This window comes from Delphinapterus leucas, unplaced genomic scaffold (genome assembly GCF_059928025.1).
Source record: "Delphinapterus leucas isolate spDelLeu-1000000601 "Yukka" unplaced genomic scaffold, BTC_Dleu_Yukka2 spDelLeu_asBTCV2_sq67, whole genome shotgun sequence".
Classification (NCBI taxonomy): Eukaryota; Metazoa; Chordata; class Mammalia; order Artiodactyla; family Monodontidae; genus Delphinapterus; species Delphinapterus leucas.
In genome coordinates, this window is record NW_028322276.1 from 1,378,821 (window position 1) to 1,402,418 (window position 23,598).

Below are 23,598 nucleotides of genomic sequence, written 5' to 3' on the forward strand. Positions count from 1 at the left end.
AGCTCTGTCTGATGCCCCCACCTGCTGTGTCTAAAAGGTCCACATTCTCTGGAGCCCTAAGGACGAAGATCATTCACAGTGAAGTGGTTCCCAGCAAGTAAATTGGGGATGGAAGTGATATTTTCTTTGTAGAGGCTCAGGCCCTGGAAACACGCTCCCTGATTTGCCATACATTTTCCCTTTACAATTGAGTGGAATAAACCCAAGGAACATACCCGTAGTTGAAAGCACATGTTGTTGTTGGACAATCCACAAATTGAACGTTGCTGGGTCCCTGAATCTCTTATTGGAAGAAAATCAACAAGCAGAATCATTTGCTATTTCGAAGCCTTTGTTGAGCTGTTATATGATGTGAGTGTAAGTTTATGAAAGGTTCAAACAACTGATATTTTCATGTATATCTGTTAAGCAGCTAATTTTAAAGTCTGTAACAAAAGTATGTTCTGAAGAAATTTTTTCAAGAAAAATTACTTTCCAAAGTCTGAAAACAGAAAATCCCACGTGAAGTTCTGAAAGGATAAGTTTTAAAATGTAATTCATGAGTTTGTTTATTTAAGCAACTGATTATGAATTTTGTAAATAATTTTGGATATTAGAAATGTGTATCTTAAATACATTATCATTTTGTTTTCTGATATTTTATATTTAACGTATTTTACATTACTTTCTTGTGCATAAAAATATAATTGAATAAAGGTGGTCATAAGCAGAACGTTTTTTCTTGTTTCCTTATTTTTTGAGAGGATTTGCTAAATGAGGGAAAACACAGTTTGATTCCCTCCCTGACAAGCTCCAAGGTATGTCAGCTGTATTCCACTGCTTCAGATAGCTAACGATTTCTTGGAATTAACTGTGGACTCCTATTCTCAAATGAGGAAAAGTCCATAGATTTTCTACTCTCATCTTCTGTTTCAGTTATTTGTGATTGTGATCAACTCTGTATATTACTATAGAGAATTTTATTCGAAGCAGAGCAGCTGTCCTCTGTGTCTAACAGGTTGAAGATCCAGTGGAGAATCTGATGGTGGAAATTGGTGGCTCTTTTTTTAGGGACCTGAAATGGATACTGTCATTGTGGCATAGAATAGAGGTTATTATCATTTTGGGGGGAATGACCTAAAAACCAGATGACATGGCTCCAAAGAGTGGGGCACATCTCAGGCAAGAGAGCGGGCATGGCTGGATCAGAGCATCACCAGTGCCATCAGCAGAGAGGCTGGGGCACTGAGATTTTGAGTAACTTAGCATCCTGGCTGGGAGGGGCCACATGTTCTCCAGTGAGTTCGAGCATCCTACACTTCCCCCAAGGGCCTGCAGGGGGGGCACGAAGCCACTATGTCACAGGCGATGGGGCGCATGCGCAACTGCACCCGGACTTGATGGGCGGTCTTCCCTGAGGACGGAGTGGAGGCGCCATGGCGGTTGCGGGCCCGCGTGTGGGGCTGGCTGGTCTGCGGGAGGAAGACGTTCCCCGCCCGCGCCCCGGCCGGTGCAAAGGGGCTGTGCCCGCTCCTCGAGGCTCCGCGTCTTCCTTTCCGGCCACCCCGCGCGGTGTATCCCCACCTTCTCAGGTAACGTTCGATGTCGCTTGTTGTCCCTCGGATCCGGTCTACGAGGGGCCGGCGGCGTGGAGGCTGTTCCCGGCGGGGCGTCTGTTCCGGACGCGGGGCGGTTGGCGGGAGGAGCTCCGCCCGAGGCGGAGCGCGGGGAGCGCGTGTCCTCGTGGGCGGCGCGGCTGGGCCCCGGACCCTCGGGCCGCGGGGAAGGAGCTGGGGCGCGGGCGACCGGGAGAGTTCACCGTCGCGGACAGACTCTGCTGCGTTTCCTCAGACGCCCCCGGAAGGTTGTAAAAATGTCTCTTTTTTTTAGTGGCCAAGAGAAATGTTTCCGCCCCTTGTCCTCAACAGCACGGAATTATCCACTTATTCCTTTGTTCAAAGACCTTAACTAACAGACTATACACGGATGATGTGCAGGTAACGTGGATCTAGTTGAAAACGTATTGAAAGAGTAAAAAAACAGGGCTTCCCTGGTGGCGCAGTGGTTGAGAGTCCGCCTGCCGATGCAGGGGACACGGGGTCGTGCCCCAAAGAGTAAAAAAAACAGTGTAGTAAAACACACTATGTTAAGTTTTATAGTTTAAACATGTCAGAATCAGAATTTATTGTACTTTACTTTTCCGTCTTAAAGGAATAAAATTATTTGGAGCGTATTGTCAGCTATGGATCGGCACTTGCCATCTACCTCGACAAGGATTAAATCAGGTGCTGGTGCAGCTGCTGCAGCCGCTGACCTTCAACACCCCCTGAAAGGAGTTCAGGGTGGAGAGCGGAAATGACCCGCTCTGTGCTTGGGGGAAGCTGGCAGGACAGCTCTTCAGAGAGTTAGATACTTTCAGGAAGAGCTTTTATGAGCCCAGTTCTTGTATCTCCTCGTGTCTAGAGAAGCACTGAAATCCTTTATGGTGACGTCACTAGCCGGAGCCTGCATGAGCCGAGCAGAAACCTTCTGCAAAAATTAGATGTGCTCGATTGCGTGTACTCCCCCTTCACCAAAATTACATATACACTGACCTTCCCCCTGCCTCTTTGGAACAGTTTCTTGGAGCTATCTGAGATTCTGTCTCCCTGGATATAGTCTTTATTTTTCCCCCAATAAAACTTAACTCACAACTTTCATGTTGTGCTATTTTCTTTACGTCACCAATATTTATTATTATTATTTTTTTACAAATCATTCTTTTTAAAATTTATTTAATTTATTTTACTTTTGACTGCATTGGGTCTTCGTTGTTGCATGGGCTTTCTCTAGTGGCGAGCGGGGGCTACTCTTTGTCGCGGCGTGCGGCTTCTCATTGCGGTGGCTTGTCTTGTTGCAGAGCACGGACTCTAGGTGTGTGGGCTTCAGTAGTTGTGGCTCGCAGGCTCTAGGGCGCAGGCTCAGTAGTTGTGGATCACGGGCATAGTTGTTCCGCTGTATGTGGGATCTACCCGAACCCGGGCTCAAACCCGTGTCCTCTGCATTGGGGGGTGGGTTCTTAACCACTGCACCACCAGGGAAGCCCCACAATGAGCAATATTTAAGATGTAGTTCTTAGCTTTTTTCTCATTTTCAAGTCAAAATATTGCTGTGTTTGAAATTTTCTCATAATACAGTGACAGTCTTAAATATTTATACACATAAGCTGATTGAAAATTTTTCTGCAATATTCCAATGTGACTAGTATTATTAAAAATCATAATATTCATGTCAATACCAAATTTTTATAAGAATGTAATTTAAAAAATCGTGAATCACTTTTAGAAGTTCCAGGCACAGTGACGATTTTTAAAATACCAACCATTGCATACTTCATAAGACCATTTAAGATGAAATATATTAAAACTTAAAACTTCAACAGAATACTTAAAAGGTAAGACGGGGCTGCTTTTTGTAAATTAAATACATTCATAGCAAATAAATTTTCTGCTAATAGAGAATATGAAAGTTTTTAGCTTAATGTTGTATAGTGCCATTCAAAGATGAAATTAGGATATCGATAATCTCCTTATTATGTATTTTAAGCCTCTTTCCCATAAGAATTGATATTTCTATCTGTAGAATCTTCGTAGCTTATTCATTTACTTTTTATTTTGGTTTATTTTCTACAACAGAAAGAGTATTCCTATGTTGTGTTAAAGTTTTTATTCTCCTAACCTAGTTCAAGGTTACTTTCTGACATTGGTTGTAAACAAGGGGAGAGGCCTTATAATAAGCATGCGATTTTTCCTATAGTCAAGATGTTTTTCTTGGATGACTTTCTTTACAATTTCCACTTTGGTCACAATATTATCCCATTGTGACAACTGCATAAAAATTTGTAATCTATTTATACCTATATGCTTCTTATTTCACCACAGTGTATTTGTTAATATGATTTTACATTAAATATTAATATAACATAGTTGATTTTATTCATATATGCTAACATGTTTTATATAGGCGCACACATATATGAATATTTGTTACATGCCATTCATTTGCATAGAATGATAGTTGATTGTATCTGATCTTTCTGACTGACAATTAGATAGATTTATGTGTGTTTAAAGTACTACTTAGAACAGACATTAAAATATCACATCGTCTCATTATACAGTATTTTAAAGGTCATATTTTAAATTGTGGGAGCAGAAATTTTGTCCATTAAGGTTAAGAAATGATCAGGTCACAATTTTGGCATCGTCATGCTCAGTGGAGGAAAGTGGCTTCTACGTCTTCATACATATGCCACAGTTACACCTGTATGATATCTGTGAGCATGAGCATTTTTATGTCAACATTATCTTTTCCCAATATACTCGTAATTACCTGAGGTATATCATATCTAGTTTTTCCTTTTACTTCAGTACAATCAATAAAGCTTTCTTTTGCAGTGATGGCATTTTTTTCTTTTTTAACATGAAGGTACCTTGTCATCTGACATATTTGTACATGATGGGCTACTGCTCTTGTACAAAGCAAAAGTACTTTCATTTCATATTTTCATCTGTATTCCAGATCTAACCTGATTTCTTAGGAGCATTATATACTTTTTTAAACTGTATTAAACACATAAGAACAGATCACTTTTTATCTTTACCTACCTCATGAGCTAAATGGATATAGACATTATAATAACATGTAAGGTTGACAAAATTGGGAAGCATTCCAGGGTTTGAGCTTCAAGTAATTTTATGTAATCTTCTAAGAGGTAATTTATTTCTGGGTTATTATATGACAACATCTACAATCACTTGCAAGTTTGTGTGCCATTTGGGCTTTCTGATATTGTCACTTTCAGCTATCCCCTAGGAACTGAGTTTGAATTTTTTTTTTTCTTTTTGCGGTACGCGGGCCTCTCACTGCTGTGGCCTCTCCCATTGCGGAGCACAGGCCCCGGACGCGCATGCTCAGCGGCCATGGCTCACGGGTCCAGCCGCTCTGTGGCATGTGGGATCCTCCCGGACCGGGGCACGAACCCGTGTCCCTGCATCGGCAGGCAGACTCCCAACCACTGCGGGACAAGGGAAGCCCTGAATATTTTAAAAAACACTTCTGATTAGAAAATATCAGGATGAAACATTGAATTTTTGTGGTCAGAACTCTGTTCTCATTATTCTAATGTAATATTTGAGTTGGCACATAATTTGACTTTGTTCCATTAGTATGAAATGTAAGCATGGAAACAAAATTTTAAAAAGCATTCTTGGAATAAATGAACCAGTCACAATGAATTATTAGTTATTTTATTTTTATTTTATAAATGGGCTGTTTGAATATGTTCAGCCATGAAGTGACATGTAGACTCACTTCTGAGTCCTGACAGACATCTCTGGTGAGTGACTTCTTAGAAAGTGACTCAGGATACAGCCATACCAGTAAAATGACAGCAGCCAAAAGAAAAAAAAGAAAAACTCCCAAATAACAAAATATATAATAAATGATTATACACATGTGCATTCTTAATTTAACATAAAATATGTAAAATTGGTGTTATTGGAAATTTTCTACTATAATGGGTAATTTACTTCTCTCTGTTATAAATTCTATTTAACAAAATGAAACAGTACAGCTAGGTGACAGGGAAAATTAATAGTAATTACTGGTAGGACAATTTAAAAATAATATGTGTTAGAAAAAAATAAAAATTTGTTTAATACATTTTCATTTTAAAATTGTTTCAGATTTATAGAAAATTTGCAAGAATAGTGCAGGATTTCACAATTAGCCCAGACTCGGTTTCCTCTCTTATTACCGTTTCATGTCATTAGGGTACATTTTTACAGTTAATGAACTAGTGTTGACACCTGATGATTAACTATAACCCACACTTTTTTCAAATTTTCTTAGACTTACCTTTTCTTCTTCTAGGATTGCATTCAGGATATCTCACCCTCATTCCATTTAGCTGCCATTTCTCTTTAGGACACTGTTAGTTATAGTTTCTGAGACATTTCTTGTTTTTGATGACCTTGACAGTCTCGAATTGGGATTTACCTGTTGTCTCCCTCGTGATTAACCTGGGGTTATGTGTTTCACTTCATATCAAGGGCACATGCTCTGCAGATGACTTACTACTGTTGATGTTGCCCTTGATCACCTGGCTGAGGTGGAGTTTGTCAAGTTCCTCACTGTGACATCAATCTTTACTCCCTTCCATTCAGTGTGTACCGTTTGGAAGGCTGTCACTGCGTGCAGGACACATTTAGGGAGTTGGGAAGTTATGCTCCACCTTTCTGATAATTAAACATCTGTATCTATTATTTGGGATTTTGCCTGAGCGATTCCTACACTCCCATATTTATGTATCTGTTTTTTCCAGAAAAAATAACCAGTAAGTTTATGAAATGATGCTCCATCTCAGAAGGATCAGAGAGATGCTGGGTCCAAACATCTGTGCCTTGAATACTGTCCAGCACATAGTCTTGCTCAGTAAATACCTGTGAATAAGACTTAAAAGATATGAGAGAGGGCATACACAGTGTGCATAGGTGGCAAAAGCAGATTCCAGGCAGAGGGGAGAGCAAGGTAAAATGCTGTAAAGAAGGAACATGGCTGGCTTGTTTGAGGAAAGTTGGGAATGCTGGGTGGTTGAAGTTAAGTGAGCAAGGGATAGAGCCCTTGGTGTTGTCAACAGATTGTCGGCCATTTAAAGGACATTGGCTTTTACTCTGTGTGAAGCAAAGGACCAGTGAATGGTTGTAAGCAGAGGAGGGCTATCATCTGACTTCCTCTGGCTGCTGTCCTACCAACTGACTGAAGGGGCAAAAGGAGGATTGGGGCGCCAATTAGGAGACTGCTGTAGTAACCAAGGTGGGAGCTCAGGCACGTTGTTAGCCCTGGTGATGGGGACCAGTGGCCAGATATTCGTTGTGGTTTTGCAGGTAGAACTGGGGCCAGCTACATGGATATGACACAAGGTTCTTCACTCAGAAAGGCCCATGCTTGGTTTCATGCTCTTGTGTCCATCTTGAAATTCTTCTTTTTTTTCTTTTCTCCTCCAGATTTATTGAGACATAATTGATATACAGCACTGTGTAAGTTTAAGGTGTACAGTGTGGTGATTTGATACAGATATATAGTGTGAAATGATTACCGCAATAAGGATTCCTCTATAAACTCACATCATTAACTATTTTGTGTGGTAAAATTTTTGAGATCTACTCCCTTAGCAACTTTCAAATATATAATACAGCGTTGTTAGCTATGGCCACCATAATGCATGTTAAAATTCTCAGAACTTACTCATCTTAAAACTGAAAGCTTATACTCTTTGATGCAACGTATGATTTGCAGATATTCTCTCCTAATCTGTATGTAGACTATATATATATATATATATATATATATATAAAGCTTTTTAGTTTCATATAATCCCATCTGTTGGTTTTTACTTTTCTGGCTTATGCTTTTGGGATCATATCCCAAAATTATTGCCCAAACCAGTGTTAAGTAGATTCTTCTTTATGTTTTCTTTTGGAGTTTTATAGTATCTGGTCTTATGTTTCAGTCTTCAAATTAATATTTGTGAGTGGTATAAGATAGGTGTCCAGTTTCATATTTCTGTATGTGGTTTTCCAGTTTTCCCAACAGAATTTGGTGAAGACACTATCATTTCCCCTTTCAAAATTGCATTAAAACGAATAAATATTTAGAAATAAACTTAACGAAGGAAATGAAAAATTTGTCCTTTGAAAACTACAAGACTTTGATCAAAAAAAATTGAAGAAGACAAAACAAGTGAAAAGATATACAGTACTGTGTTCTGTGATCAGAAGAATTATTGTTGTTAAAATGTCCATACTACCCAAAGACATCTATAGGTTCAATGCAATCTCTATCAGAATTCCAGCAGCATCTTTTACAGATATAGAGAAATCAATTTTAAAATTTTGTACGTGACCACAGGAGGCCGCAAATAACCAGAGCAATCCTGAGAAAGAAAAAATTGGGAGTCATCACACTTCCTGATTTAAAATTATATTACAGGGGCTTCCCTCATGGTGCAGTGGCTAGGAATCCGCCTGCCAATACAGGGGACACAATTTCAAGCCCTGGTCTGGGAGGATCCCACATACCACAGAGCAACTAAGCCAGTGCACCACAATTACTGAGGCTGTGCTCTAGACACCACGAACCACAACTACTTAACCCACGTGCCACAACTACTGAATCCCGCGTGCCTAGACCCCATGCTCTGCAACAAGAGAAACCACCACAATGAGAAGCCCGTACAGCACACGGAAGGGTAGTCCCCACTCGCTGAAACTAGAGAAAGCCCGCGCGCAACAACAAAGACCCAGCACAGCCAAAAATAAGTGAATAAGTAAATAAATTTATTTTAAACAAAAAGAAACAATATTACAATGCTGTAGTTACACGACACTATGATATTGGCACTAAAATACACACATAGACTAAAGGAACAGAATAGAGAGCCCAGAAGTAAACCCCAGTGTATAAGTAAGTAATATTTGAGATGGGAATAAAGCACACTCACTGGGCAGGATAGTCTCTTCAACAAATGGTACTGGAACAACTGGATACTACTTATAATTTTGGGGGGAACCTCCATACTGTTTTTCACAGTGGCTGTATTAATTTACATCTCTACCAACAAGGCACAAGGATTTTCTTTTCTCCATGTTCTTTCAAACACTTGTAATCTCTTGTGTTTTGGCTGTAGCCATTCTAACAGGAGTGAGATGATCTCGTGATTTTGATTTTCATTTCCCTGATGATTAAAGACATTGAACACTTTTTCATATATCTGTTGGACATTTGTATGTCTTCTTTGGAAAATATATCTATTCAGATCCTTTCTCCATTTTTAACCAGTTGTTTTTTGTTTTGTTTTGCTTTTCTGTGTGGTTTTATTTTTTTCTGTGCAGAAGGTTTTTTAGATTTTCTTAGTCCCAGTTTATTTTTGCTTTTGCTTTGTTGCCTGTCCTTTGGGGTCATAACCAAAAAATCACTATTCCCAAGACCAAGGACAAGGAGATTTTCCCCCAGGATTATTTTAGGTGTTTTATGGTTTCAAGTCATACATGTTTGTCTTTAATCTCTTTTGAGTTAATTTTTGTGAGTAGTGTGAGATAGGGGTCCAGTTGAATTCTTTTACATTCATTAGACTGTACCAGTTTACATTTCCACCAAATATGCACACAAGTTGCCTTTTCTTCACATTCACACAAACATTTGTTTTTTCTTCTCATTTTTATAATAGCCATTCTAACAGGTGTGAGCTGATGTATCATTGTGGTTTTGATGATTATTGGTGTTGAGCATCTGTTCATGTACCTGTTGGCCATCTGTATGTCTTTTTTGGGGAAAAATGTCTTTTCAAGTCCTTTAGCCCATTTTTTATTTAATTTTTGACTGCTATTATTTTATGTTACTTCTCCTATATTTTGAATATTAGCCCCTTATCAAAAAAATGGTTTGCACATATGTTCTCCAGTTCTATAGCTGCTTTTTAGTTTGCTGATTGTTCATTTTGCTATGCAAAGTTTTTCGTTTGTTTGTTTGCTGTTCCACTTTTCTTTTTTTTTTTTGCTTTTGTGGCTCCCACATTTGGTATTATATCCGAAAAATATTTGCCAAAACTATATTGAGAAATTTGTTCTTTATGCTTTCTTCAAGTAGTTTTACAGCTTTAGGTCTTATATTTAAGCCTTCAGTCCACTTTGAGTTAATTTTTGTGAGTGGTACAAGAAAGGGGTCCAATTGTATTCTTCTGTAGGTTGTTATCCAGTTTTTTTCCAGCACCATTTATCCAAGAGACTGTATTTCCCCTACTACATGTCCTTGGCTCCCTTGTCAAATATTTGTTAACAGTAAATGACTGGTTTTATTTCCGTGCTCTTGATTCTGTTTCATTGGATTAAGTCTCTATTTTTTGCCAGAATCTATTGTTCTGATTACTATAGCTTTGTAATAAAGTTTGAAGTTAGGAATTGTGATGCCATTAGATTTGTTCTTCTTTGACCAGGTTGATTTGGCTATTAGTGGTGTTTTGTGGTTCCATACAAATTTTAGGGTTGTTTTCTCTTTCTCTGAAAAAATCATTGGAATGTTGACAGAGATTGCACTGAATTTATAGACAGCTTTGGGTAGTATAGATATTTTTACAATATTGTTCTGTTTCATAACCATGGAAACGTTCTTCATTTATTTGTATCTTCAGTTTTTTCATCAGTGTTTTTTCATTTTCAGTGTATGGATATTTTACCTACTTGGTTTAATTTATTCCTAAATGTTTTATTTATTTCTGATGCCATTTTAAATATGATTGCTTTTTACATTTCTTTTTCAAATTGTTGTTAGTATATAGAAGTACAATTGCTCTTCACATGTTGATTTTGTATCTTGCAACTTGACTGAATTTGTCTATAATTAGTAATACATTTTTTTGGAATCTTTGGGATTGTCCCTATATAAGATTATATTAAATGCAAACAGAAATAGCTTTACTTCATCCTTTTCAATTTGTATTTCTTTTATTTATTTTTCTTGCCTAATTGCTCTGGCTGTGGCTTCCAGTATTATGCTGAAAAGGAGTGGTGAGAGTGCACAAAACTTATTTTGTTTATATTTTTAGCAGAAAAACCTTTCAAACTTTCACCATTGATTTTAATGTCTGCTGTGAATTTGTTCAATATGACTTTTATTGTGTTGAGGTACATTCTACGTATAGCAATTTGTTGAGTATTTTTTATCATGGAAGGTTCTTTAATTATTTCACATTCTCTTTCTGTATCTATTGAGATAACCACATGATTTTCATATTTCATTCTCTTAATGTGGTGCATCACATGTTTGAATTACATAGGTTGAATTACCCTTGCATTCTAGGGATAAATTCCACTTGATCATGGTGTATGATCCTTTCAATATACTGTTGAATTTTGTTTGCTAGTATTTCACTGAGAATTTTTGCATCTATGTTAGTAATACTTGACGGTTGTTTTTTTTTTTTTTCTTGTAATGTTCTTATGTAGCTTTGGTATCAGGATAATGCTGGACTCATCAAATGAGTTTGGGAATGTACCTCAAAGTTTTTTTAGAAAACTTTGACATGGAGTTGTTTTAATTCGATTTAAATGTTTGGTTGAATTTCCCAATGGAAATTGGAAAATTTCCATCTGGTCCTAGCCTGTTTTTTTTTTTTTTTGGTAAATCTTTTATTACTGATACAATCTTTTCACTCATCATTGGTCTGTTTGGTTTGTCTATTTCCTCATGATTCAGTTTTGGTAGTTTTTATGTTGCTAGGAATTCATTTCTTCTAGGGTATCAAACTTGATGGTATATATGTGTTGACGGTCACCTCTCATGAGCTGTTGTATTTTTGTTGCATCAGTTGTAATGTTTCCTTTTTCATTTCTGATTTTATTTGAGTATTCTCTTTTATTCTTCATTAGTATAGCTAAAAGGTTAATTTTGTTTTCATTTCAAAAACCACCTCTTGCATTGATGTTTTCTATTGTTTGCATGTTCTCTGTTTTATTTCTGTTCTCATATTTCTTATTTCATTGCTCTGCTACTTGTGAGCTTAGTGGTTTTTCCTTTGTTTGCTAGTCCCGTGAGAAGTAAGGTTGTTTACTTGTGATCTTTCTTTTTTCTTATTGTAGGCATTTTTTTCAATAAACTCTCTTATTACTGTTTTTCTTGCAGCCCATAAGTTTTAGCAAGTTGTGTTTCAATTTCCTTTTAAGATTTTTTTTTAATTTCAAAGATATTATTGTAAAGCTGTTGTAATTTTCCCTCCAGTTTTATTGAGATATAATTGAACACAGTACTATTTAAGTTGAAAATGCACATTATAATGATTTGACTTCCATATATTGTGAAATTGTTACTGCAGTAAGATTAGTTAACATACATCGTCTTATATAGATGCAAGAAAAGAAAAATAAGGAAAATATATTTTCCTGTGATGAGAACTCTTAAGATCTACTTGCTTAACAGCGTTCAAATATACCATATGGCAGTGTTAACTCTATTCATCATGTTGTATATAATATTCTCAATACTTATTTATCCTGCAAGTTGGTACTTTTGGACTTCATCAAATTCTGCCTCTTCTCACCTCCCTCCTCTGGTAACCAAAAATCTGACCTTTTTCTATGAGTTTCTTGTGGTTTTTTTTTTCTTTCCCACATATAAGCTTGGTCTGACTTCTCTCACTTAGTCTAACTCCCTCAAGGTCCATCCATATTGTCACCAATGGCAAGATTTCCTTCTTTCTTATGGCTGAATGTTACTCCATTTTCTAAATATACCACAAGGTTTATATCCACTGATCTGTTGATAGACACACGTTTTTTCCATGTCTTGGCTATTGTAAACACTGCTGCTATGAACATGGAGGTGCAGATATCTCTTCAACATAGTGTTTTTAATTCTTTCAATATATTTCCATAGATGAAAATGCTGGACCATATGGTAGTCGTATTAACTTTTGAGGGCCTTCTCTAGTGTTTTCCATAGAAGCTGAACCAATTTATAAGACAAGCAAAAGCACACAAATCATCCTTTTTCTCCACATCTTTGCTAGCATTTACTAGCAGATCTCTTGTCTCTTTGATGAATTCCATTCTAACAGTCCTGAGGTGATATCTCATTGTGGTTTAGATTTAATTTCCCTGGTGTGTAATGACGTTGAACATATTTTCATGTATTTGTTGTACATTCACATATCTTCTTTGAAAAAATGTCCGTTGGGGTCTTTGCAACAGGTTTTAATTAGCTTAATTTATTTTGTGCTACTGAGTTCTATGATGTATTTTGGATAACAACCCCTTATTTGTTGTAAGGTTTGCAAATATTAGTTTTGATTACATAGGCTCTTTTCGTTATTTATTTTATTTTGTTGTGTAGCAGATTTTTAGTTTGGTATTGTTCTACTTGTTAACTTTTTAAATTGTTGCTTGTGCTTAAGGTATCATCAAACATAATATTAAAGACCTGTGTTAAAAAGATTTTTACTGTTTTCTTCCAGGAAGAAAAGCGTCCCGTCTTACAGTTGTCTTTACCTTATCTTATTTCTATTTAATTGTCATGAGTGGTGTTAGACAGGAGTCTAGTTTAATTCTTTTGCATATAACTATGCAGTTTTCCAAGCACTGTTTAGTGAAGAGATTGTCTCTCCACCGAGTGTTCCTGACTCTCTTATCAAATATTAGTTGACCTTATATGCATGGGTTTATATCTGGATTCTCAGTTCTATTCCATTGTTGTGTATGCCTTTCTACATGACAGTACCATACTACTTACATTACTATAGCTTTATAATACAGTTTGATATCATAGAATGTGATACCTCCAGGTTTGCTGTTCTTTCTCATGGTTGCATTACATATACAAGTTCTTTTGTGATTCCTCATACATTTCTCTGTTTTTTTTTCTACTTTAAAAAATGCCATTGGATTTTGATAGGAATTGCATTATATCCATAGATGGCTTTAGGTGGTATGGACATTTTGAAAATATTAATTCTTCCGATCATGAACAAGGGATAACTTTACGTTTATTTCTGTCTTTTCCAATTTTTTTCATCAGTGTATTGTAGCTTGTAGATACCTTTCATCTCCTTAGATAAATTTATTCCTTATTATTTTATTAGTTTTGATGCTCTTATAAATAGAATGGTTTTCTTTTTTCAGATCATTGTTAGTATATAGAAATATGACTGATTTTTGCATTTTAAGTTTTTATTCTGCAACTTTACTGATTATGTTGATTAGTTTTAACAGGTTTTTGGTGAAGTTTTTCAGAGTTTCTATATATAAAATCATGTTATCTTAATATAGACACATTTTTACCTCTTAATTTCCAATTTTGATGCCTTTTATTTCTCTTCCTTGACTGATTGCCCTGGCTAGGACTTCCATTTCTATGCTGAATGAGTGGTGAGAGTGGACTCCCTTGTCTTGTTTCTGGTATTAGAGAAAAAGTTTCACACTTTCACTCTTGAGTGTGCTTTGAACTGTGACCTTGTCATATTTGGCCTTTTAAAAAAATTATTTACTTTTGGCTGCATTGGGTTTTTGTTGCTGCATGCGGGCTTTATCTAGTTGCAGTAGGTGGGGGCTACCCTTCGTTGTGGTGCGTGGGCTTCTCATTGCAGTGGCTTCTCTTGTTGCAGAGCATGCACTCTAGGCATATGGGCTTCAGTAGTTGTGGCACACAGGCTGAGTAGTTGTGGCTCACGGGCTCTAGAGCGCAGGCTTAGCAGTTGCAGTGCACGGGCTTTGTTGCTCCTTGGCATGTGGGATCTTCCCGGACCAGGGCTTGAACCCATGTCCCTTGCATATCCTGGCAGATTCTTAACCACTGCGCCACCAGGGAAGCCCCGATATTTAGCCTTTATTATGTTGAGTTACATTCATTTTATACCTAACTTAACAAATGCTTTTTCTGTGCCTATTGATATTATATTTTCCTTATGTTCTCTTAATATGATGCATCCCATTTATTTGATTTGCTAGTATTTATTCAGAATTTTTAAACCTATATTCATCAGTGTTATTGGCCTGTAATTGGCAGTGTCCATTTCAGATTATTATATCAAAGTAATGCCGGCCTCGTAAAATGAGTTTGGGAGATATTCCTCCTCATCCATTTTTTCTCTTTGTTTTTTGAAGACTTTTAGGTTTGACATTAATGCGTTAAATATTTGGTAAAATTTACCAGTGAAGCCATTTGATCTTGAGTTTTCTTCATTTGAAGATTTTTGATTACTGATTTAATTTCCATACTACTAATTGCTTCATTTAGATTTTCTCTTTCTTCCTAATTCACTTTTGGTAGGTTGTATGTTTCTAAGAATTTTTTCCATTTATCTAGGTTGCCCAGCTTGTTAGCATGTAGTTGTTCAAAGTAACATGTTATCCTTCTTATCGCTGTAGTAGAGTTGTAATGTTTTCTCTTTTATTTATAATTTTGTTGATTTGGGTCTTCTCTCCTTTTCCTTGGTTAGTCTAGCAAAAGGTTCGAAATTTTATCTTTTAATGAACCAACTCTTAATATCACTAATCTTTTCTGTTGTTTTCCTCTTCTCTATGACATTGATTTCTGCTGTAATCTTTATAATTTTCTTGCTTCTGCTAATTTTGGGCTCAGTTTGTTCTTTTTCCAGGTCCTTGAACAGAAGAGTTTGGTTTTTTATTCGAGATATTTCTTAATTCGTAAGGTAGGCATTTGTTGCAATAAACCTCTCTCTTAACGCTCCTTTTGCTGCATCCCATAGCTTTTTGTATACTGTGTTTCCATTTCAGTTTGTCTCAAAATACTGTCTTATTTCTTCTTAAATTTATTCTTTGATAAATTAGTTGGTCAGGAGAGTGTTGATCAAATTTTTTGTATTCGTTTGAGTTCCAGTTTTCATCCTGTTATTGATTTCTAGTTTAATAATATGCTCAGACAATATACTTGGTATAATTAAAGTCTTCCTGAGTTTACTAAAATTTGATATATGGTCTATCATGTGGTCTTTTCTAGAAAATATTTTTTCTGCACTTGAGAAGACTGTGTATTCAGCGTATGTTGGATAGAATGCTCTGTATATGACTCTTAGGATCATTTGGCCTTTAGCGTTGTTCACATCAACTGATTTTTTTTTAATTGGAATATAGTTGAGTTACAATGTTGTATTAATTTTTGCTGTATAGCAAAGTGTCTCACGTATACACATATATACATCTGTTTTATATTCTTTTCCATTATGGTTTAGCTCAGGATATTGAATATCCTGTTCCCTGTGCTATACAGTAGGACATTGTATTTATCCATTCTATATGCAATAGTTTGCAGCTTCTATCCCCAAACTCTCAGTCCATCCTTCCCCAACCCCCTCCCACTTGGTAACCACAAGGCTGTTCTCTATGTCTGTGAGTCTGTTTTGTTTCGTAGATAGGTTCATTTGTGTCATATTTTAGATTTCACATATAAGTAATACCATATAGTATTTGTCTTTCTCTTTATGGCTTACTTCACTTAGTATGCTAATCTCCAGTTGCATCCATGTTGCTGCAAATGGCATTATTTCATTCTTTTTATGGCTGAGTAATATTCCATTGTATATATGCACCATATCTTCTGTATCCATTCATCTGTTGATGGACATTTAAGTTGCTTCCATGTCTTAGCTATTATAAATAGTGCTACTATGAGCATTGGGGTGCATGTATCTTTTCGATTTATGGTTCTCTCTGGATATATGCCCAGGAGTGGGATTGCAGGATCATATGGCAACTCTATTTTTAGTAACCTCTATACTGTTCTCCATAGTGGCTGTGTCAATTTATATTCCCACCAACAGTGGAGGAGGGTTCCCTTTTCTCCACACCCCCTCCTGCGTTTGTTATTTGCAGACTTTTGATGATGGCCATTCTGACTGGTGTGAGGTGGTACCTCATTGTAGTTTTAATTTGCATTTCTCTAATAATTAGTGATGATGGGCAACCTTTCATGTGCCTATTGGCCATCTGTATATCTTCTTGGGAGAAATGTGTGTTTCAGTCTTCTGCCCATTTTTTGATTGGTTTGTTCGGTTTTTTGTTATTGAGTTGTATGAGCTGTTTGTATATTTTGGAAATTAAACCCTTGTTGGTCGCATCATTTGGAAATATTTTCTCTTAGTCGGTATGTTGTCTTTTCATTTTGTCTATGGTTTCTTTTGCTGTGAGAAAACTTATAAGTTTGAGTGGGTCCCGTTTGTTTATTTTTGTTTTTATTTCTATTGTCTTGGGAGACTGACCTAAGAAAACACTGGTACAGTTTATATCAGAGAATGCTTTGCCTATGTTCCCTTTTAGGAGTTTTATGGTGTTATGTGTTATATTTAAGCCTTTAAGCCATTTTGAGTTTATTTTTGTGTATGGTGGGAGAGTGTTCTAACTTTATTGATTTGCATGAACCAACTTTTCCAACACCTCTTGCTGAAGAAACTATCTTTTCCCCCATTGTCTATTCTTCATCAGAGATGAATTGACCATGGGTCTGTGGGTTTATTTCTGGGCTCTCTATTCTTTTCCATTGATCCATATGTCTGTTTTTGTTCCAATACCAGGCTGTTTTGATTAGCATTGTAGCATTGTCTGAAGTCTGGGAGGGTTATGCCTCCTGCTTTGTTCTTTTTCCTCAGGATTGCTTTGGCAATTCTGGGTCTTTTATGGTTCCATATACATTTTAGGGTTATTTCTTCTACTTCTGTGGAAAAATGTCATGTGTAATTTGATAGTGATCCCATTAAACCTGTAGACTGCTTTGCGTAGTATGGACACTGTCACTTTAAACAGCTGCAGCCTGTTCTCAAGTGACCAGCTCCCCTCTGGAAGCAGGTGTCCATGCAGAGCTCTTAGAAATAAGACAGACAACACCACCCACGTGGATTCTTCGCACACACCTCTGACCACTGCGCCTTTGCTTTCTAGAAGTAACCTCCTTAATCAAGTGGGTGGCATCTGGGGATGGGGCAGCCATCATCCTCCAGGAAGAGTCGGTGCCCCTCCTACCACTGAGGAATGAGTGGTCCTGTGCCTCATTCACACCAAGGGTTCCAGTTTCAGGAGTTTTGGGAGCTTTTGTTTTGCTGCTTTAGTGGATGAAAAATGACACATAACCCACTGTCTCCTTTTCACTTCTCTTCTGATGATTGAGGCTGGACTTTTGTCACTTTCAGTTATTTCCAGAATACATCCACTTTTCCCAGTTCTGGGGGAGACCACTGAACATGCCTTCCTGGGTGTTCCCAGCCACAGACTGTGATCCACATGCAGCGAGGAAACTCCACTCTTTGTGCAAGTACTAAGTAGCTAGTGACTGGCTTCTGACCAACAGAATATAGCAAATCAGGGGAGGTCAGTATTAAGATTCATTGACAGAACCTCTGTCACTTACATCTCACTTGCTGCATCCTGTGTTCTCTCTCTGTTTCTGTCTGTCTGTCTCTCCTATCCCTGGACCTGGGGAAGCCTGCATGGGTGTTACTAGGTGCCATATGGAGAGGCCCACATAGGAGATAACACAGGGAAGTCCCAGGCCTCCAGGCAGAGGCACTAGGCTCTCAGCTCAGACTGCATCCTGTCAGTACCCATCTCAGTGAGTCTGGGAAAAAATCCTCCCCTGTGGAGCGACAGCTGAGACCTCAGCCCCAGCTTCATAGAGACCTTGAGTCGAGGGCACCCAGCTAAGTGCTGTGGGAGCTCAGGAGTAACTAGGTGTATGTATTTTGTATGTTGGGAAACCCTCCATAATGATCTGCAGTAAATCAGACAATCTTTAGCATAGAGCAGGTCTACTCAATGTTATGTAGAAACAACCACAAAGATAATGCATATTAATAAAGGTAATAAAATGGACTAAAAACAATAATAGTGAGAATTATGATGATATTACCATTACTACTGTTAAAGAGAAAAGTAAACATAGAAAGATTGCAGATTTGCGTACAGACTTCTCTAAGTAAATTTCAGGGTACCTATATCAGATGTCCTCTGGGATAGTTTAGAGTCAGAACGCTAGGTTTGCACAAAGAAATTTGTCCTGAGAGGAGAAAACAAGCAGGTGATCCTGGGTCAGCAGGGAGGATGATATGTTGGCACAAACAGTGCAGGGGCTCCCTGGGGGACTTCGAAAAAGAAATGGTTACTTGAGCAGCCACGTCACCATCTCTATGTCTGCCAGTGCCGCACCAGCTTTTCCTGGATCCCTGAGTGAATTTAGAACATGTTCCCAGGTTCAGGCATGTCAAGGATACACTCCTTCCTCCTCACTTGTCACAATGTCAGCTCCTAGTCTGACTTTTCTAATTCGGAGGACTGGACTCCAGGAGCGACACCCTCTCCAGCCTTCCCAGGAGACATGATAGTGGTTCCTGGCACAGAGTTGAGGTGGAAAATCCTGTGCTGAGTCTGGCAGGACAAGGGTGTCTTCCAGGGCTCTTGCACTAGCACCACTTTCTGGTCACTTAAGAGGACTTAAACATTTTTCTAGAGGCTCAAGAAAGTCAAGAGTGTACTCCCTGGGGTTCACTTACCAGTAACAACTGTCCCTTCCTCCACTGGGTATGTCTGAATATGTCAGGAGGCTCTCTGACCCACAAGTACCCATAAGCACAGCAGGAACCAGGAAGCACCGTGTTTATGTAAGTCTGTTGAAAACCCTCCACAATACTCTTCAGTAAGTTGGATATATTCATGAGCAGAGAAACTTAATAAGAAATGCAATAACAACAATAGTGATAAATAATAATATCAATAGTGATTACAATCATGAAGATATTAACTGTACTACTACCCATCATAATACTAATAAACTTAAGGACTGAGGGATTGTAGACTTCCCTTATTGAGTGACAAGTTTCCTGGGGTATTTTGGAGTCAGAGTCCTAGGTTAGCACAGGCTTTGGAGCCACAGTTGTAGGTTTGCATAGTGGAGGTATAAATAGAGCAAAACTAAACAGCAGCAGGTAAAAGAGATCCATGGGAGGGCGTGGGCTGACTTAAGTCTCATATTCCAAGCCCAGAGGAGAGCACTATGTAGAAGAGAAAAGTTGATCCTGGGCTTTCCAGACACATGGAGCCAGCAAATCTCATGAGTTCTGACGACTGGTGTCTGCGGCTCTAACCCGGGAAAGAAAAGCAGGACTCCAGATACACATTCAATACGTGAAAAAAACACGTAAAATGTACATGGAGCTTCAGCTCTATCTCTACCCCCACTGCCTGTCGATTGACAAAGTGGCAGATCAGGGCTATTGATTGCCTTTTGATGCACCTACAGACTTACTTGGAATTGGGAGGAGAATATTACTTATGAATTTGCATGTAAAATTTTTATAATAACCTATCTGGAAATTGGATTACCACTTTCTTGGGAAATTGATAGGTTATTTTACACAACACCTCATATGTTTCCTTTAGTAACATTCCTTCACAGTATATCTATTTCTGAATATGTATGAAAGGCACATGCCACATCAGCCCAGAGAATCCATTGACGGGGCTTTAGAGATCAGTGACCTTTGAGGACGTGTTTGTAGAACTCACTCATAAAGAGTAGGACGTGCTGGACACATTGCAGACAAAGATGTACACAGACGTGATGCTGGAGGACGCCCGTTTCATCTTCTGGGTGCGTCTCTCAATATTTATTTACTTCCTTATGCATGTCTTATTGAGATAGGCTCTGCAGCTTCCACATATGCTGCTGCACTCTTGGCCCTGACTCATGCTTCTGTAACACTTAGAGCAACCTGGAACGAATGTGTTCCTTTACTTATCACAGCACATGTGTCCCTGCATTGAGATACAGTCTCCATTACCACAATCGCACGTACTCCTTACTAGTCTGCCACCAACACGCAGAATAATGCTGGACACAGATAAGGGCTATTTTATCTAACAGACAAGTGACTTTATGTTGCTAAGTAATTCTTCTGCTCGGGGGACTACTATGAGGTTTGAACACAGCAAAATACACATAACAGCTTTTATCCCCCTTTCTACATGAACTCCAAGTAATAATCTCATGGGTCTTAAGTTCATTGGATTCTGTTAGAAAACAGTGTTAACCACATTATGAAAACGTTGCTTCCTTCCTGGCTGAGACGTCTAGGCAGCATGCAGCCTGTCTTTCCTCTTGGGCAAGAAGAGCAGCAACCAGAGACTTTTACTGTCTTTGAGTGAAGTGTCGGGTGACAACCTTCAGTGTTTCCCCCCTTCAGGGTGCTCGAACTTGGGCTGCCATTGATGCCCTCACACTTGAGCCTTGGCATGTTGTCCTGCACTTGCATTGCATGCACTGTTCTCAGCACAGAACTTCAGATCCATCTAGCATTTCCCACACGTACCAGGGCATCCGCTCTGCCAAACAGATATAATTTCCCAGTTGGAGCAAGAAGAGTAGGTGTGGAGGGAAGAGGAGGGTTTCCCCAGGCTGGGGTCCAAGTCAGCTCCAGACACATGTGCTCTGTGTGGGGAGGGAGCAGGACACTTGGAATGTCAACTGGAAGTTGGCTCGACTAAAGGATATTTTTAGAAATGTATGTGAAGCCATTGAGTCAAATTATCCAGATTCTGTCATTATGCATCACACATCAATTTCTCTTCACGCTTCCCCCTGTACTTTTCACCTCAGAGAAGCAAAATTCCTGTCCACGTGAGAGTTAAAATTTCATGTTTTTGTCTTTGCCACGGTCTCCTTAATAATTTTTCCTCTCATATTCCCTGTAGCGTCTGAATTTATTTTATTTTTCTTTTACCTAAACACTGAACATCTTATTAACATTTTTCTAAACCATGTTTCTATTCCACTGGTGTATTCCTCAAATTCATGTTCTTTCCCCATGTAATGTACTTTTCAACAATTTAATCCCCAAATGTCACATGTGTCGTTTCTTATTTATTTATTTTATTTAATTATTATTTTTGTCTTATTTCAAGCAAAAATTGTGACCATTAAAAGCAAGAAATGATATCCAGGCAAGCTATTTCCCTGGTGGAACAATGTAGCTGTAAGAAAATAGTAAATTTCTTCGGGTGTGAACCCTGGTCATCCACATGTGAAACCTGGGAATGAGGTAAGTTAGGAATTCAGCAGACTCATAGAACTCAATTACAGTGCAGTGTAAACACTAGACCAGCATAAAGTGTTCACTTTATGGACTAAATTAGACTGAATTTTGATGATAGCTAGTAGAAATGCTACAAAGGGGGGATGTCCATGCAGAAGATTTACATACTATGTGTATGTAACTGACATGGAGATCATTTTAACTGGAGAATATCATTGAATAGACTTACATACACATGAGTTTTCAAAACATAGAAAACACTTTTACTGTAATGAATGAAGGAGAGCCCTGAGAGATTTTTAATTCCTTAGTCAACTTTGAATTCTCTCACTGGATCTATCAATGCTAAAATCAAACTGAAATGCCGGAGTTCATATCAAAATTCTCAGACATGGAAAAACTCTTATCAAGAATGTTTTACCACACATTTCAGCTATGAATTCATAATTTTGGCTAATAACCTCTTATTTTATAAATAAGTAGAATAAAAATATAGATTTGTTAAGTAATCTTAGAATGATAAATACAAAATTTTGTAACAATAAGTACTTTTGTAAATAGGTTAGCATTAAGAAATATATATAAACAAAGTTATATGTGACAATTATTATGATCCACTTAATTGTGATTGTCAGTAAGATTGTCAGTTGCTTTCTCATCAGAAATTTTGCAGGCCAGAAGAGAGTGAAATGATATGCTTAAAGTATGGCGGAAACTACCTACCAACAATTCTATATCTTACAATATTATTCTTCAAAAATGAGGAAAATGAGAGACAGTCTCAGACAAAAGCTGAAGGAGTTCAGTACCATAATACCTATCCTTCAAGAAATGCTAAAGGGAGTACTTCAAGTTCAAATGAAAGGACACCAGTAACTTGAGGCCATATGAAAATACATATTTCTCTGATAAAGGTAAATAAATTGACAAATAGAAAAAAAAACTAAAATTTTGACTTGTAACTACACTTTTTATTATTCTAGGATATTTTTTAAAACCAAAATATTAAAATAATTATAAATTTATTGCTATTGCGTGATTGTTTCCCCAAAAATTCATATGTTAAAAATACAACCTCCAAATGTGTTGGTGTTAGGATGTAGGGCCTTTGGGGGGTGCTTAGGTTATGAAGGGAGAGCCACCATGAATAGGATTGTGTGCTTTTATTTATTTTAAAATATGTATTTATTTACTTATTTGGCTGCATTCGCTCTTAGTTGCAGCACGTGGGATCTTTGTTGTGACGCACAGGCTTCATATCTAGCTGTGATATGGGGGCTCTGTAGTTGCAGCACACAGGCTCTCTAGTTGTGGCAGACAGGCTCTAGAGCCAGCATACAGGCTCAATAGTTGTGGTGCATGGGCTTAGTTGCCCTGTGGCATGTGTGATCTTAGTTCTCTGACCAGAGATCGAACCCATGTCCCCTGCATTGGAAGGTGGATTCTTAACCACTGGCCTACCAGGGAAGTCTCTTGTGTGCTTTTAAAAGAGACCCCAGAGAGCTCTCTAGCCCCTTCCTCCAGGTGATGATATAATGAAAAGTCTATGACTCAGAAAAAGACCTTTACCTAACCACCTTGATCTCACACTTCAGCCTCCAGAACCATGAGAAATAAACTTCTGTTTATAAGCTACCCAAGCTGTGGCATTTTGTTATAGCATCCCCAAATAACGAATTCGTACATCTACATTAACAGAAAACAATGTATAAATATGTGACTTGTGACATTAATAACATGTAATTAATGCGTAAATATGTGATTTGTGACATTAATAACATGTAAGTAATGTGTAATGTAATTGGAGATGTAATAGAGATTTTGCGTGTGATTAAGTTTATGTTGACATCAGTTTAAGCTAGTTTGATAGGATTTTATATGTAATCTCCATGGTATCCACAAATTTATTATCTATAGAATATACACAGAAGGAAATTAAAAGTAAGTCAAGTCAGTGGACTTCCCTGGTGGTCCAGTGGCGAAGACTCCACGCTCCC

At 37.9% G+C, this 23,598-nt stretch overlaps 1 protein-coding gene across 15 annotated transcripts in view; it reads left to right on the forward strand.

Annotated features, from left to right (window-relative positions):
- The first annotated feature begins 975 nt into the window (after window positions 1-975).
- Window positions 976-23,598, forward strand: part of LOC111171317 (uncharacterized) — a 41,045-nt gene continuing 18,422 nt past the window's right edge. For 3 of the 15 annotated variants that reach the window (XR_016391719.1, XR_016391718.1, XR_016391720.1), the window contains exons 1-4: window positions 981-1,571; window positions 1,870-1,976; window positions 2,191-3,412; window positions 21,471-22,515. The gene's annotated coding sequence lies outside the window, so the exon portion shown is untranslated. The other 12 variants (XM_089906113.1, XM_089906115.1, XM_089906118.1 and 9 more) reach the window with 12 other exon arrangements.